The sequence below is a fragment of the Triticum dicoccoides genome, chromosome 5B, assembly GCF_002162155.2.
Source record: "Triticum dicoccoides isolate Atlit2015 ecotype Zavitan chromosome 5B, WEW_v2.0, whole genome shotgun sequence".
NCBI lineage: Eukaryota > Viridiplantae > Streptophyta > Magnoliopsida > Poales > Poaceae > Triticum > Triticum dicoccoides.
The window spans coordinates 714,246,501-714,259,654 of record NC_041389.1 but is presented as its reverse complement, the minus strand read 5'-3'; positions in this window follow the sequence as shown (position 1 = coordinate 714,259,654).

Here is a 13,154-nt window from a genome sequence, read left to right as displayed (position 1 = left end):
ATGTAATTCTTGTGGTGTATTTGTTGGGATCGATGAATTATGGATTTATGATCAGATTGTTCATTGATTTATATTGAATCTCTTGAAGTTTCTTTGCTGCATAATTAAATATCTTTGTATTTGTCTTCGGTCTATCCTTGTACATTGGCGAAGTGTGATTTACTTTAGTGGGAGAGGTGCTTTGTAGTAGGTTCAATATGGCAGTGATTTCTATGTCCTAGTGGCAGAAAAGGACAAGAAACGTCTTTGTATTGTTGCCACTAAGGATAAAACCATGGGATTTAATCTTAACAGTAGATTTTAACTTGTCTACATTATGCCATCTTGCTTATTGCATTACTCTATTTCTTGCAAACCGAATACTTTGAGATGCATGCTGGATAGCGGTCTTGGGGTGGAGTAATAGCAGTAGAGGTCGGTAAGTTTAACGGTCTAGTTATCACGGACGTAATGCCTATAGGAGATTATGCCATTAATGATCATAGTTATAAATTGCTAGATTTCTGTCAATTGCCCAATAGTAATTTGTCTACCATGCCACTACATTCTTTGAGAGAGATGCACTAGTGAATCTATGGCCCCCGGGTCCATTCTCCATTAATACAAAGCCCTTGTAGTTTACTCTATTATTTTACTTTTCCTTTTTGTCGTTTACCATTATCACTATCTATTTGTTTTTAATCTTGTAACTAGCAAGACAAGCGGACTGACTACTCACTTGTCAAGTTGAGTGCAAGCATTTTTTTGTGATTGTGTACAGGAGTTGTTTACATTGTTAGCTTGGTGAATCCTACCGATTCAATAAACCTTGGTTTATAACTGAGGAAAATAATTTCTGCTATTGTGCCACATGACCCTTCCTCTACAGGAATCCAACAACTCCTACGGGAGTAGCAACAGCTTGCAGACATCTTTTCGAAGAAGAATCAAACATTACCTTTAGAGCCATTGCAAGTTTTAATAGACATCAGAACTCTCCTTTTCCCAGTTACTCTCGCTATGTTGCCCCCGCTGGCATTTGAGGGGACCCTAGGTCCACTAGTGGTCAACCCCTTCCTCTCCTTGCCCTAACCCTCCTCACCACCACCCATAGAGGCTGACGGGCAAAGCCTGGTAAGCTTGGGTGGTGCTAAGCCCTTCTCTCCTCCCTTCCCAGGGGTGGTTGTATGGGACACTTGCTCCAGGTGGCGGTGCAACACAAGCGTGTGGTTGTATAAGGGTGAAGTAACCTAGTAACAAGTATTTGCTTGAGTAGAGAACCAACTTTATCGAACTAGAAGGTGTTCTTCTATCAAACAAAGTCACCGAAACCTGCACATAAAACACAAAACAATCTTGTCCCCAACACGTCAAGAAGGTTGTCAAGCTTCTTGTCTTGCTAGTTACAAGATTAAATTGCACAGGGTAATAGTAATTGATATAGGTAAAATAAGAGAAATGGTAAAAAATGATATTATTAGCAAATTATGAAAAGCAAAGATACTAAAATGATCATTACAGTAGCAATAACCATATTGACACATAGGAAAAATAAAATCTAACTATTGGGTTGTCTCCCAACAAGCGCTTTCTTCAATGCCTTTTAGCTGGGCATGATGCCAATATGACATTTTTCATCATTCGAGGGAAGTCAGAAGTAGCTCTCATAATGGATTCACAAGGCTATTTAGAACTTCTCCCATGGAAGTGTTTCATACATTTCTTTAGTGGAAATTGTAATCTCATGTTGCCCCGTTTAATGTCAATAAATACACCTACTGTTCTAAAAATGGTCTTCCAAGTATAATACGATATGTAGGATTGCATGCAATGTCGATAACAATTAAGTCAACAAGAACATAGTTTCTATTTTCTTCAATAATAATACCATTCACTCTTCCCAAAGGTTTCTTAATTGTTGAAACAACTAGATGTTGATTCAGAGAGCATTCGACCTAGAATCAGAACCAAGAACATCAAATAAGGCTTTTAGCATAGTAGAAACACTGGCACCTAAATCATATAATGCATTGCATTCATAATTATTGATCTTAATATTTATTGCAGGTTCCTACCATCATCTATTTTTCTAGGAATATACACTTCTAATTCCAAAATTTCTTCATTAACCTTAATAAATGCATCTACAATGTGCTACTAGTAGTGGCGTGATGGGGAACGCTGCATGGCAAACAAAAAATTTCCTACGCTCACCAAGATCAATCTAGGAGATGAAGATCTACGAGAAGAGAGATTGCATCTACATACCCTTGTACATCTCTAAGCGGAAGCGTTAATAAACGCGGTAGATGTAGTCGAACGTCTTCGCGATCCAATCATGATCCGTCCTGCAAACTCCTGATCTAGTGCCGAATGGACGGCACCTCCACGTTCAACACACTTATGGCTTGATGACACCTTCACCTCCTCGATCCAGCAAGGGATGGTGAAGTAGTAGCTCGATCCCTCTGGCAGCACAACGGCGTGGTGGCGGTGGTGGTGGAGAAATCTTGGCAGAGCTTCGCTAAGCACTACGGAGAAGAAGAGGGCTACGAGGGAGAGGAGGGCAGCGCCGTGGCATAGGTGGGTGCGCCTGCCCTCCCTCTACCCGTCTATATATAGGGGGAAGGAAGGAGAGGTGGCGCTCCTAGGGTTTCCCCTAGGGGGAGTGGCGGCCAAGGCAGATGGGGGCGCCTCCTAGGGAAACCCTAGGGTGGCTTGCCCCCCAAGCTAGGTGGAGGCAGCCCTAGAGGGGGCGCCCCACCTCCCCTGGTTACATGAGATGGGGTGAGGGGGTGCACAACCCCTTAGTAGGCTGGTGTGCCCCTTCCCCTTGGCCCATGAGGCCCCCAACACTTGCCGGGTGCCCCTGAAACCCCTTTGTGTCATGTTGGCCATACCCCGGTGCCCCTTAAACACTTCCGGACTCGGATACCCTTCGTCCTATATATCAATCTTCACCTCCGGACCCTTCCGGAGTTCCTCGTCATGTCCGAGATCTCATCCGGGATTCCGAACAACCTTCGGTAACCACCATAACAACTCAACTATACTTATATCGTCACCAAAAGTTAGACCCTGCGCGTTCGAGAACTATGCAGACATGATAGAGACACCTCTATGGTCAATAACCAACAGCAGGACCTAGATGCCCATATCGCTTCCTACATATTCTACGAAGATCTTTATCGGTCAAACCTACGATGTCAAGGATTCAGCTAATCCCATATGTAGTTCCCTTTGTCTATCGGTGTGTTACTTGCCCGCGATTCGATCATCGGTATCACCATACCTAGTTCAATCTCGTCGCCGGAAAGTCTCTTTACTCGTTCCGTAATACAAGGTCCCTTGGCTAACACTTTAGTCGCATATCTTTCAAGCTTGCTGTGATGCTGTATTACCGAGTGGGACCTGAGATACCTCTCCGTCATATGAAGTGACAAATCCCAATCTTGATCCATGCCAACTCAATAGATACCCTCGGAGATACCTGTAGAGAACCTTTATAGTCACCCAGTTACGTTGCAACATTTGGTACACACAAGGTATTCCTCCGGTGTCAGTGAGTTGCATGATCTCATGGTCATAGGAACATATACTTGACATGCAGAAAACGATAGTAGTAAACTTGATACAATCATATGCTACGTTTATAGTCTGGGTCTTATCCATCACATCATTCTCCTAATGATGTGATCCCGTTATCAAATGACAACTCAAGTCTATTACTAGGAAACCATAGCCATCTTTGATCAACAAGCTAATCCGGTAGAGGCTTACTAGGGACATGTTGTTGTCTATGTATCCACACATGTATTTGAGTTTCCGGTCAATACAATTATAGCATGGATAATAAACGATTATCATGAACAAAGAAATGTAATAATAACAAATCTAGCATATTTCCAATAGTCTCCCACTTGCACTAGAGTCAATAATCTAGCATTACATGGTAATGAATCTAACACCCATAGAGTTCTGGTGTTCATCATGCTTTGCCCGTCGAAGAGGTTTAGTCAACGGATCTGCAACATTCAGATCCGTATGTATCTTGCAAATGTTTATGTCTTCCTCCTTGATATAATCGCAGATAGAATTGAAGCGCCGCTTTATGTGTCTGGTCCTCTTGTGAAACCATGGTTCCTTGGCTAGAGCAATGGCAACAGTGTTGTCATAGAACAGAGTCATTGGGTCCAGTGCACTAGGCACAACTCCAAGATCTGTCATGAACTGCTTCATCCAGACACCTTCCTTTGTTGCCTTCGAGGCAGCTATGTACTATGCTTCACATGTAGAATCAGCTACCACGCTCTGCTTGGAACTGCACCAGCTTACCGCTCCCCCGTTTAGAACATATACGTATCCGGTTTGAGACTTAGAGTCATCTGGATCAGTGTCAAAGCTTGCATCAACGTAACCCTTTACAACGAGCTCTTGATCACCTCCATAAACGAGAAACATTTTCGTAGTCCTTTTCAGGTACTTAAGGATATTCTTGACCGATGTCTAGTGTTCCACTCCTGGATCACTTTGAAACCTTCCGTCCATACTTATGGCAAGGCAGACATCTCGTCTTGTGCACATCATCACATACATGATAGAGCCTATGGCAGAAGCATAGGGGACGACCCTCATCTTTTCTCTATCCTCTGCAGTCGCTGGGCATTGAGTCTTACTCAACTTCACACCTTGCAACCCCTTCTTGGACTGATCCATTTTGAACTTCTTCAAAATCTTATCAAGGTATGTGATTTTTGAATGTCCTATCAAGTGTCTTTATCTATCTCAATAGATCTTGATGCCTAATATGAAAGTAGCTTCTCCTAGGTCCTTCATTGAAAAACTCTTGTTCAAATACTCCTTCACGTTTTCCAAAAGTTCTATATTGTTTCCAATCAGCAATATGTCATCCACATATAATACTAGAAACGCTATAGAGCTCCCACCCACTTTCTTGTAAATACAAACTTCCATAAACTTGCACAAACCCAAATGCTTTGATCACCTCATCAAAGCAAATATACCAAATCCAAGATTCTTGCACTAGCCCATAAATGGATCGTTGGAGCTTGCACACCTTGTCAGCATTCTCTGGACGCAAAAACCTTCCGGTTGCATGATATACAACTCTTCCTTAAGGAAACCATTAAGGAATGTTGTTTTGACATCCATCTGCCAGATTTCATAATCGAAAAATGCAGCTATTGCCAACTTAATTCTGACGGACTTAAGCATCGCTACGGGTGAGAAAGTCTCATCGTAGTCAACTCCTTGAACTTGGGAAAATCTCTTTGCCACAAGTCGAGCTTTATAGACAGTGATATTACCATCTGTGTCCGTCTTCTTCTTGAAGATCCACTTATTCCGAATGGCCTTTCACTTTTCAGGTAATACTTCCAAAGTCCATACTTTGTTTTCATACATGGATCCCATCTCGGATTTCATGGCCTCTAACCATTTGTCAGAATCCGGGCCCACCATCGCTTCTCCATAGCTCGTAGGTTCATCGTTGTTGTTGTCCAACAACATGACCTCCAAGACAGGGTTACCATACCGCTCAGGAGCAATAGGTATTCTTGTCGACCTACGAGGTTCGATAGCAACTTGACCTGAAGCTTCATGATCACTATCATTAGCTTCCTCTTCAACTGACGTAGGTGTCACAGAAACATGTTTCTGTGCCGCACTACTCACTGGTTAAAGTAAAGGATCAAGAAACTCATCAAGTTCTATCTTCCTCCCACTCAATTCTTTTAAGAGAAACTCTTTCTCGAGAAAGGACCCGTTGTTAGCGACAAACACTTTGCCATCGTATCTGAGATAGAAGGTATACCCAATTGTCTCCTTTGGGTATCCTATTAAGATGCATTTGTCTGCTTTGGGTTCGAGATTTTCTGGCTGAAGCCTTTTGACATAAGCATCACATCCCCAAACCTTAAGGAACGACATCTTAGGTTTCTTGCCAAACCATAGTTCATACAATGTCATCTCTACGGACTTAGATGGCACCGTATTGAAAGTGAATGCAGCTGTCTCTAATGCATAACCTCAAAACAAGAGTGGTAGATCGAAAAGGGACATCATATAACGCACCATATCCCATAAGGTGCGATTACGACGTTTGGACACACCATTATGCTGTGGTGTTCTAGGTGGCGTCAACTGTGAAACGATTCCACATTGTCTTAAGTGATTTCCAAACTCATAACTCAGATAATCTCCCCCTCAATCAGATCGTAGGAATTTGATCTTCTTGTTAAGATGATTCACAACTTCACTTTGAAATTGCTTGAACTTTTCAAACATTTTAAATTTATGCTTCATTAAGTAAACATACCCATATCTACTCAAGTCATCGATGAAGGTGAGAAAATAACGATATCCACCGCGTGCATCAACACTCATCGGACCGCACACATTAGTATGTATGATTTCCAACAAGTCACTTTCCCATTCCATTGTTCCGGAAAACGGGGTTTTGGTCATCTTGCCAATGAGGCATGGTTCGCATATGTCAAGTGATTCAAAATCAAGTGACTCCAAAAGTCCATCAACATGGAGTTTCTTCATGTGCTTAACACCAATATGACCTAAGTAGCAGTGCCACAAGAAAGTGGTACTATCATTATCAACTCTGCATCTTTTGGCATCAATGTTATGAACATGTGTATCATCACTATCGAGATTCAATAAGAATAAACCCCTCACAATGGGTGCATGACCATAAAAAGTATTACCCATATAAATAGAATAACCATTATTCTCTGATTTAAATGAGTAATCCTCTCGCATTAAGAAAGATCCAGATATAATGTTCATGCTTAACGCAGACACTAAATAACAATTATTCAGGTTCTCACTAATACCGGTGGTAATCAAAGAGCGAGCATGCCGATGACGATCACATCAACCTTGGAACCATTTCCCATGCGCATCATCACTTCTTCCTTCGCCAGTCTCCGTCTATTCCATAGTTCCTGCTTTAAGTTGCAAATGTGAGCAACCGATCCGGTATCAAATACCCAGGCACTACAACGAGAGTTGGTAAGGTACACACCAATAACATGTATATCATATATACCTTCTTCGACATTGGCCCCCTTCTTGTTGGTCAGATACTTGGGGTAGTTCCGCTTCTAGTAGCCAGTTCCCTTGCAATAGAAGCACTCAGTCTACGGCTTGGGTCCAGCCTTTGATTTCTTCACAAGAGGAGAAACTACTTTGCCACCTTTGTTGAAGTTTCCCTTATTTCCCTTGCCTTTCTTGAAACTAGTGGTTTTGTTCACCATCAACACTTGATGCTCTATCTGGATGTCTGACTCAGCAACTTTCAGCATCGCGAACAGCTCGGAGGCTGACTTGTTCATCCCTTGCATGTTATAGTTCAACACAATGCTCTTGTAGCTAGGTGGTAGCGATTGAAGAACTCTGTCAGTGACAGCCTCTGGCGGTAGCTCAACTCCGAACACAGCCAGACGGTTGTAGTACCCAGACATTCTGAGTATGTGCTCACTGACAGACCCATCACTACTGCAGGATGCTGCTAACGCAACACTACTATCAAAGACCCTTCGAGAAACTGTGTGTGATGCAATAATCGCAAACCGTGGTGTCAGAGAACCGTCAAAAATATCCAAAACGTTTGCGATGACCGATGCATCAAACAGGGTTCAGATTTTAGTTGCGTGTGCGATGCAGGGCATACGGTTGATTCAGCCGAACTATTTGTGATGATGAAGAACAACAGAAACGGGCAGCCATATCAATGTGTGTGCGATATACGGCATACAGTTCCCTCCGATGAACTGTGTGCTATTAGGGAATGCAACAGAAACGATAAGCCAGATCAAGGTGTGTGTGATATACGGCATACGGTTCACTCGGACAAACTGTTTTCGATTAGGCAAGAGAATGGAAATGGTTCATCTTAACAAGATGTTTGTGATATGCGTCATTTGCGATCAGCCGAAAGAACACAAACAATTCATGTAAACCAGATCTATGTGATATGCAGCAAACAGCCGACTCGGATGAACTATTGGGGATGAGAAATTATAACACAGACGGTTACTATAGTAAGTTCGTGTGTGATAGTGGGCAGACATGTACACTTACATCCGAGAACAAGGGCCCACGTTTCGGGCTTCCGATGTGTGGCATACGGTTGATCCAAAAGAACTGTTTGCAATGAGACATAACAACAAAAACAGGGCTTTGTGGGCCCAGAACCATCAATAAATTTTGACTTTGTTTCTCCTCACATTGCAAATTACAATGCAATAAGTAATTGCAAATCTGTTCACACAGATCAAACTTATATGTGTTCACACTTAGCACCGGGCTATAAAAGCTACCCACTCGAAAATTACTTCACATTTCCTCTCCTCATCACCTACAAAATTGGTCTTTCCTGTCAAGTCGTTCCGCCATGACCGGTAGGAGGAGTTTCGGGTGGGCATATAACCAGGCAGCAAAGACCAAGGCCGCTGAAGCACTAGAGAGGTCCCGCCGCGAAGCGGCAGCCGCAGTAGAGATGTCCCGGCGCGCCGCGGAGCCCTCGAGCAAGCTCTCACGGGCACGCGAGGACTCTCACGAGCACACTCGCCGCGTCGGCGATCGCGACGAGCTGGCGTTGCTAAAGTCCTTGGCCGGCGACGACAACATTCTCGTTGGCCTCACTAAGCAGATGAAGCTGGTCGACGGCTTGATGAAGCTGCTCGAGATCAGCGATGCCTCAGTTGACAAGGCGACCGGCCTCATCGAGCAACTCATGGGTGACAATGCGAAGCTCCTCAAGGCGCTCACCGAGAAGGAGGAGGAGGCCGCCGGCTAGAAGATGCTGCATGAGCAGAGCAGTGCCTCGGGGATGACGCTGACAGCGGTCGTCGAGGAACTAATGGGTGAATTGAGGAAGATCCGGATTGAGTGCGAGCAGGAATCCATGGCTGCTTTCAAGCAAAGCCATGAGTAATTGAGGATGGAGCTGGAGGATGTCATCGCCCGACGATCCATCGAAGAGTAGATACAGCAGTGATCTACTCCCTCCGTTCCGAATTACTCGTCGTGGTTTTAGTTCAAATGTGAACTAAAACCACGACGAGTAAATCGGAACGGAGGGAGTAGATCGTTGTCTACGATTTCCTTCTTCTCTTTCCCTCGTGTCTTCCGAACTTTGCCGCATGTGGCATTTAAAATTATCCGGAATATGTAAGACAATTATTATTTGCGCCATTGTAAATTTGTCGTCGTACTATCCGTTGTCATTTTATTTGTCGTCCTATTATCCGTTGCCCTAAGTGGCAATTTAAATTAGGACAGAATACGAGTTGAAAACACGAACAAAGCAAATGCTGCCATCGGATCACAACCAAACACCATCCGTCCACCCCTAAAAAAAACCTCCATCCAGGCACTTTAATTAACCCATTAATGGCGAAGTTTTGAGCGAGGCGGGCTGCGGCTGGTGCATGGAGGTCAAAGAGCTCGGTTCGCGGTGAGCATGGGCGGCCTTGCTGCTCCCACGTGTCCCGTCAAGCCTGCGAGGTGGACATGATGCACGCATCCCGTCGAGCCTGCGCGGCGGACTGCTCGCACGCGTCCCGTCGAGCCTGCATGCCAGACTTCTCGCGCTCGTCTCGTCTAATCAAATAGTTGCACGCACGCCACTGAGTATGGTTAAATATTGACACGGTTCATATGATACAACCGTTTGTGATATTAACGTGTCAGCTTATTGTTTCAAAAAGGACTTCGTTGGCTACTAATGTGTGCGCCTCTTCTCAAACTGGACGATTATTTTTACCACGACATATATGTGCCATGTCATGAAACCAGGCCAACTTTCATGTTTTTTGGGTGAGTTTTAGATTTACTAGGATTTAAAAACTGAGATTCTCAATGTTTAAGGACGACGACAAGTTTGTAATTCATTCCAATTCCTTAAATGAGACCTAAAGATGCACCCAATGACACCTGTACGATTTCCCACCCATTTTGTGCTTGTAGTTCAAAATTGAATTATGGACTACATTTAATGCGTAGAAAACTTAATTAGTAATATATACAATGGCCATACGAACCCTAAACATGCACCCCAAGGACACATGTACGTTTTTTCTAACCATTTTGGTGCACTGAAGCATGTATTTGTAGTTCGGATTTGAAAACTCAATTAATAAATAAAAAGTGTCAAACGAACCGTGAATAATTTTAAAGTTCAGCGTGAATCTCCCGTTGTTTCGTACTTGTTGCATGTAGAAAAAATACAAGGCTAGAAGAGGGAGCGATTATCGTTTGGCCCACAAGGGGACACATTTCCTTATCAAAACCACGAGGGTTCTTGCGACAGGCTCCGGTTTGTAAGAGATTTGTAATAAAGCTTCTCCCAAATTGGCAATGTTTTTACCACGACATATATGTGCCATGACATGACACCATGCCAGCTTTAATGACTTTATGGTGAGTTTTGGATTTATGAAGATTTAAAACCGAGATTCCAAATGTTTGAGGACGAGCCAAGACATCGGTCAAGTTGTAATTCGTTCCCATTCCTTGCATGGGACCTAAACATGCACCCAAGGACACATGCATGTATAATTTTTCTAGCCATTTTTATGAACTGGAGCATGTATTTATACTTCAGATTTGAATTATGGACATTAAATGCCTAGGAAACTCAATTAGTGTATAAAAAGGCCAAACGAACCCTGAATAATTTTAAATTTCAGCATGGATATCATGTCGTTCCATATTGCCCGTAGAAGACAATACAAGTCGAAAAGAGGGAGCGACTACGTTTCGCCACAAGGGGAACACGTTTCCCTATCGGAACCATCAGACTTCCTTGAGAGAAGCTCTGTTTGTAAGAGGTTTGTAATAAAGTTTGGCCCAAATTGACAATGTTTTTACGACGACATATATGTGCCATGACGTGACACCATGCCACCTTTGATGACTTTTTGGTGAGTTTTGGATTTTATGGGGATTTAAAACCCGAGATTTCAAATGTTTGAGGACGAGCCAGGACGCCGATACGGTTGTAATTCGTTCCCATTCCTGGCATGGGACCTAATTAAACATGCACCCAAGGACACATGCATGTATAATTTTTCTAGCCATTTTGGTGAATTGGAGCATGTATTTGTACTTCAGATTTGAATTATGGACATTAAATGCCTAGGAAACTCAATTAGTGTATAAAAAGGCCAAACGAACCCTAAATAAGTTTAAATTTCAGCATGGATATCATGTCATTCCATGTTTTCCGTAGAAGACAATACAAGGCGAAAAGAGGGAGCGACTATGTTTCGCCACAAGGGGAACACGTTTTCCTATCGGAACCATCAGGCTTCCTTGAGAGAAGCTCCAGTTTGTGATAGGTTTGTAATAAAGATTGACCCAAATTGGAAACGTTTTTACCATGACATATATGTGCCATGACGTGAGACCATGCCACCTTTGATGACTTTCTGGTGAGTTTTGAATTTTATGGGGATTTAAAACCCGAGATTCCAAATGTTTGAGGACGAGCCAGGACACGGGTATTGTTGTAATTCGTTCCCATTTCTAGCATGGGACCTAATTAAACATGCACCCAAGGACACATGCATGTACAATTTTTCTAGCCATTTTGGTGAACTTGAGCATGTATTTGTAGTTCAGATTTGAATTATGGAGATTAAATGTATGCCTAGGAAACTCAATTAGTCTACATATAAAAAGGCCAAATGAACCCTGAATAAGTTTTAATTTCAGCATGGATATCATGTAGTTCCATGTTGCCCGTATAAGAAAATACAAGGCGAAAAGAGGCCGTGATTACGTTTTGACAACAAGGGAAACATGTTTCCCTATCGGAGCCACAAGGCTTCTTGTTGAGAGAAAGCTCCAGTTTGTAAGAGGTTTGTAATAAAGCTTGGCCCAAATTGGCAATGTTTTTACCACGACATATATGTGCCATGACATGACACCATGCCACCTTTGATGACTTTCTGTTGTGTTTTGGATTTTATGGGGATTTAAAACCCGAGATTCCAAATGTTTGAGGACGAGCTGGGACGCCGGTATGGTTTCCCTATCGGAACCACAAGGCTTCTTGTTGAGAGAAGCTCCGATTTCTAAGAGGTTCGTAATGCGAGTGAAATGATGATATATAGCATGCCAACTTTCAACCATTTCAGAGTTCATTTGAAGTGTTTTTCAATTTCAGGGTCATTTAGCTCAAAAAAATCCGTAAATGCATGAAATATACCAAATGAAGTCAGGAAGGGTTGAAAATTGATGATGTGGCTTTGAATGGTGCATTTTGAACACACAAAAAGTCTGTAGTTCAAATAAGTTCAAAAAAGTGAAATCCCTTTATAACAGATGAGTTTTCGTTCGAAACCCAGATACTTCGAAAGAGATTGTCCATTCTGCACATGAAGTGCATCCAGTTTTTGCCGTAACCCTCTCAACTTTTTACAAGATGCTATGTGGGTGAAATGATGATACCATGCCAACTTTCAACCTTTTCAGAGTTCATTTGAGGTTTGTAATAAAGCTTGGCCCAAATTGGACAATGTTTTTACCATGACATATATGTGCCATGACATGATACCATGCCAACTTTCATGATGTGACACCATGCCAACTTTCGTGTATAATATTTCTAGACATTTTGGTGAACTGGAGCATGTATTTGAAGTTCAGATTTGAATTATGGACATTAAATGCCTAGGAAACTCAATTAGGGTATAAAAAGGCCAAACAAAAGCCGTGTGCCTACCAAACCATGGCCAATGCCGCCCGCGATCTGAGTCGTGCGTTCTGATGGGCCAGAACCCAAACCCCACGGATCGTACGTCTGCACTGTTGGATGCTCCCAAATCGAACGACAACCCTCAGCCCTTTGGACAGCACATGCAGTACATGGGTAAGCACTGTGTGCATGCGCCGTCTAGCTCACGCTTCCTTATCTTGTACGTTTTCTAAACAGGCTACCATTTCCCGCCACTCCTCTCATCGGTTTCCAGCCTCTTCTCCCATCGGTTTCCCGCTACCAGTGCCAGTGCTCATTGAAGGCTAGGCGGTGACACACCAGCCATCGCACACAGTTTCTAAAAGAACAAATGTGCGTGATAGGAGGGAGTAGGTCCCATAGAATGACCAGCGTGAGCAAAATGGTGCGGGTACTG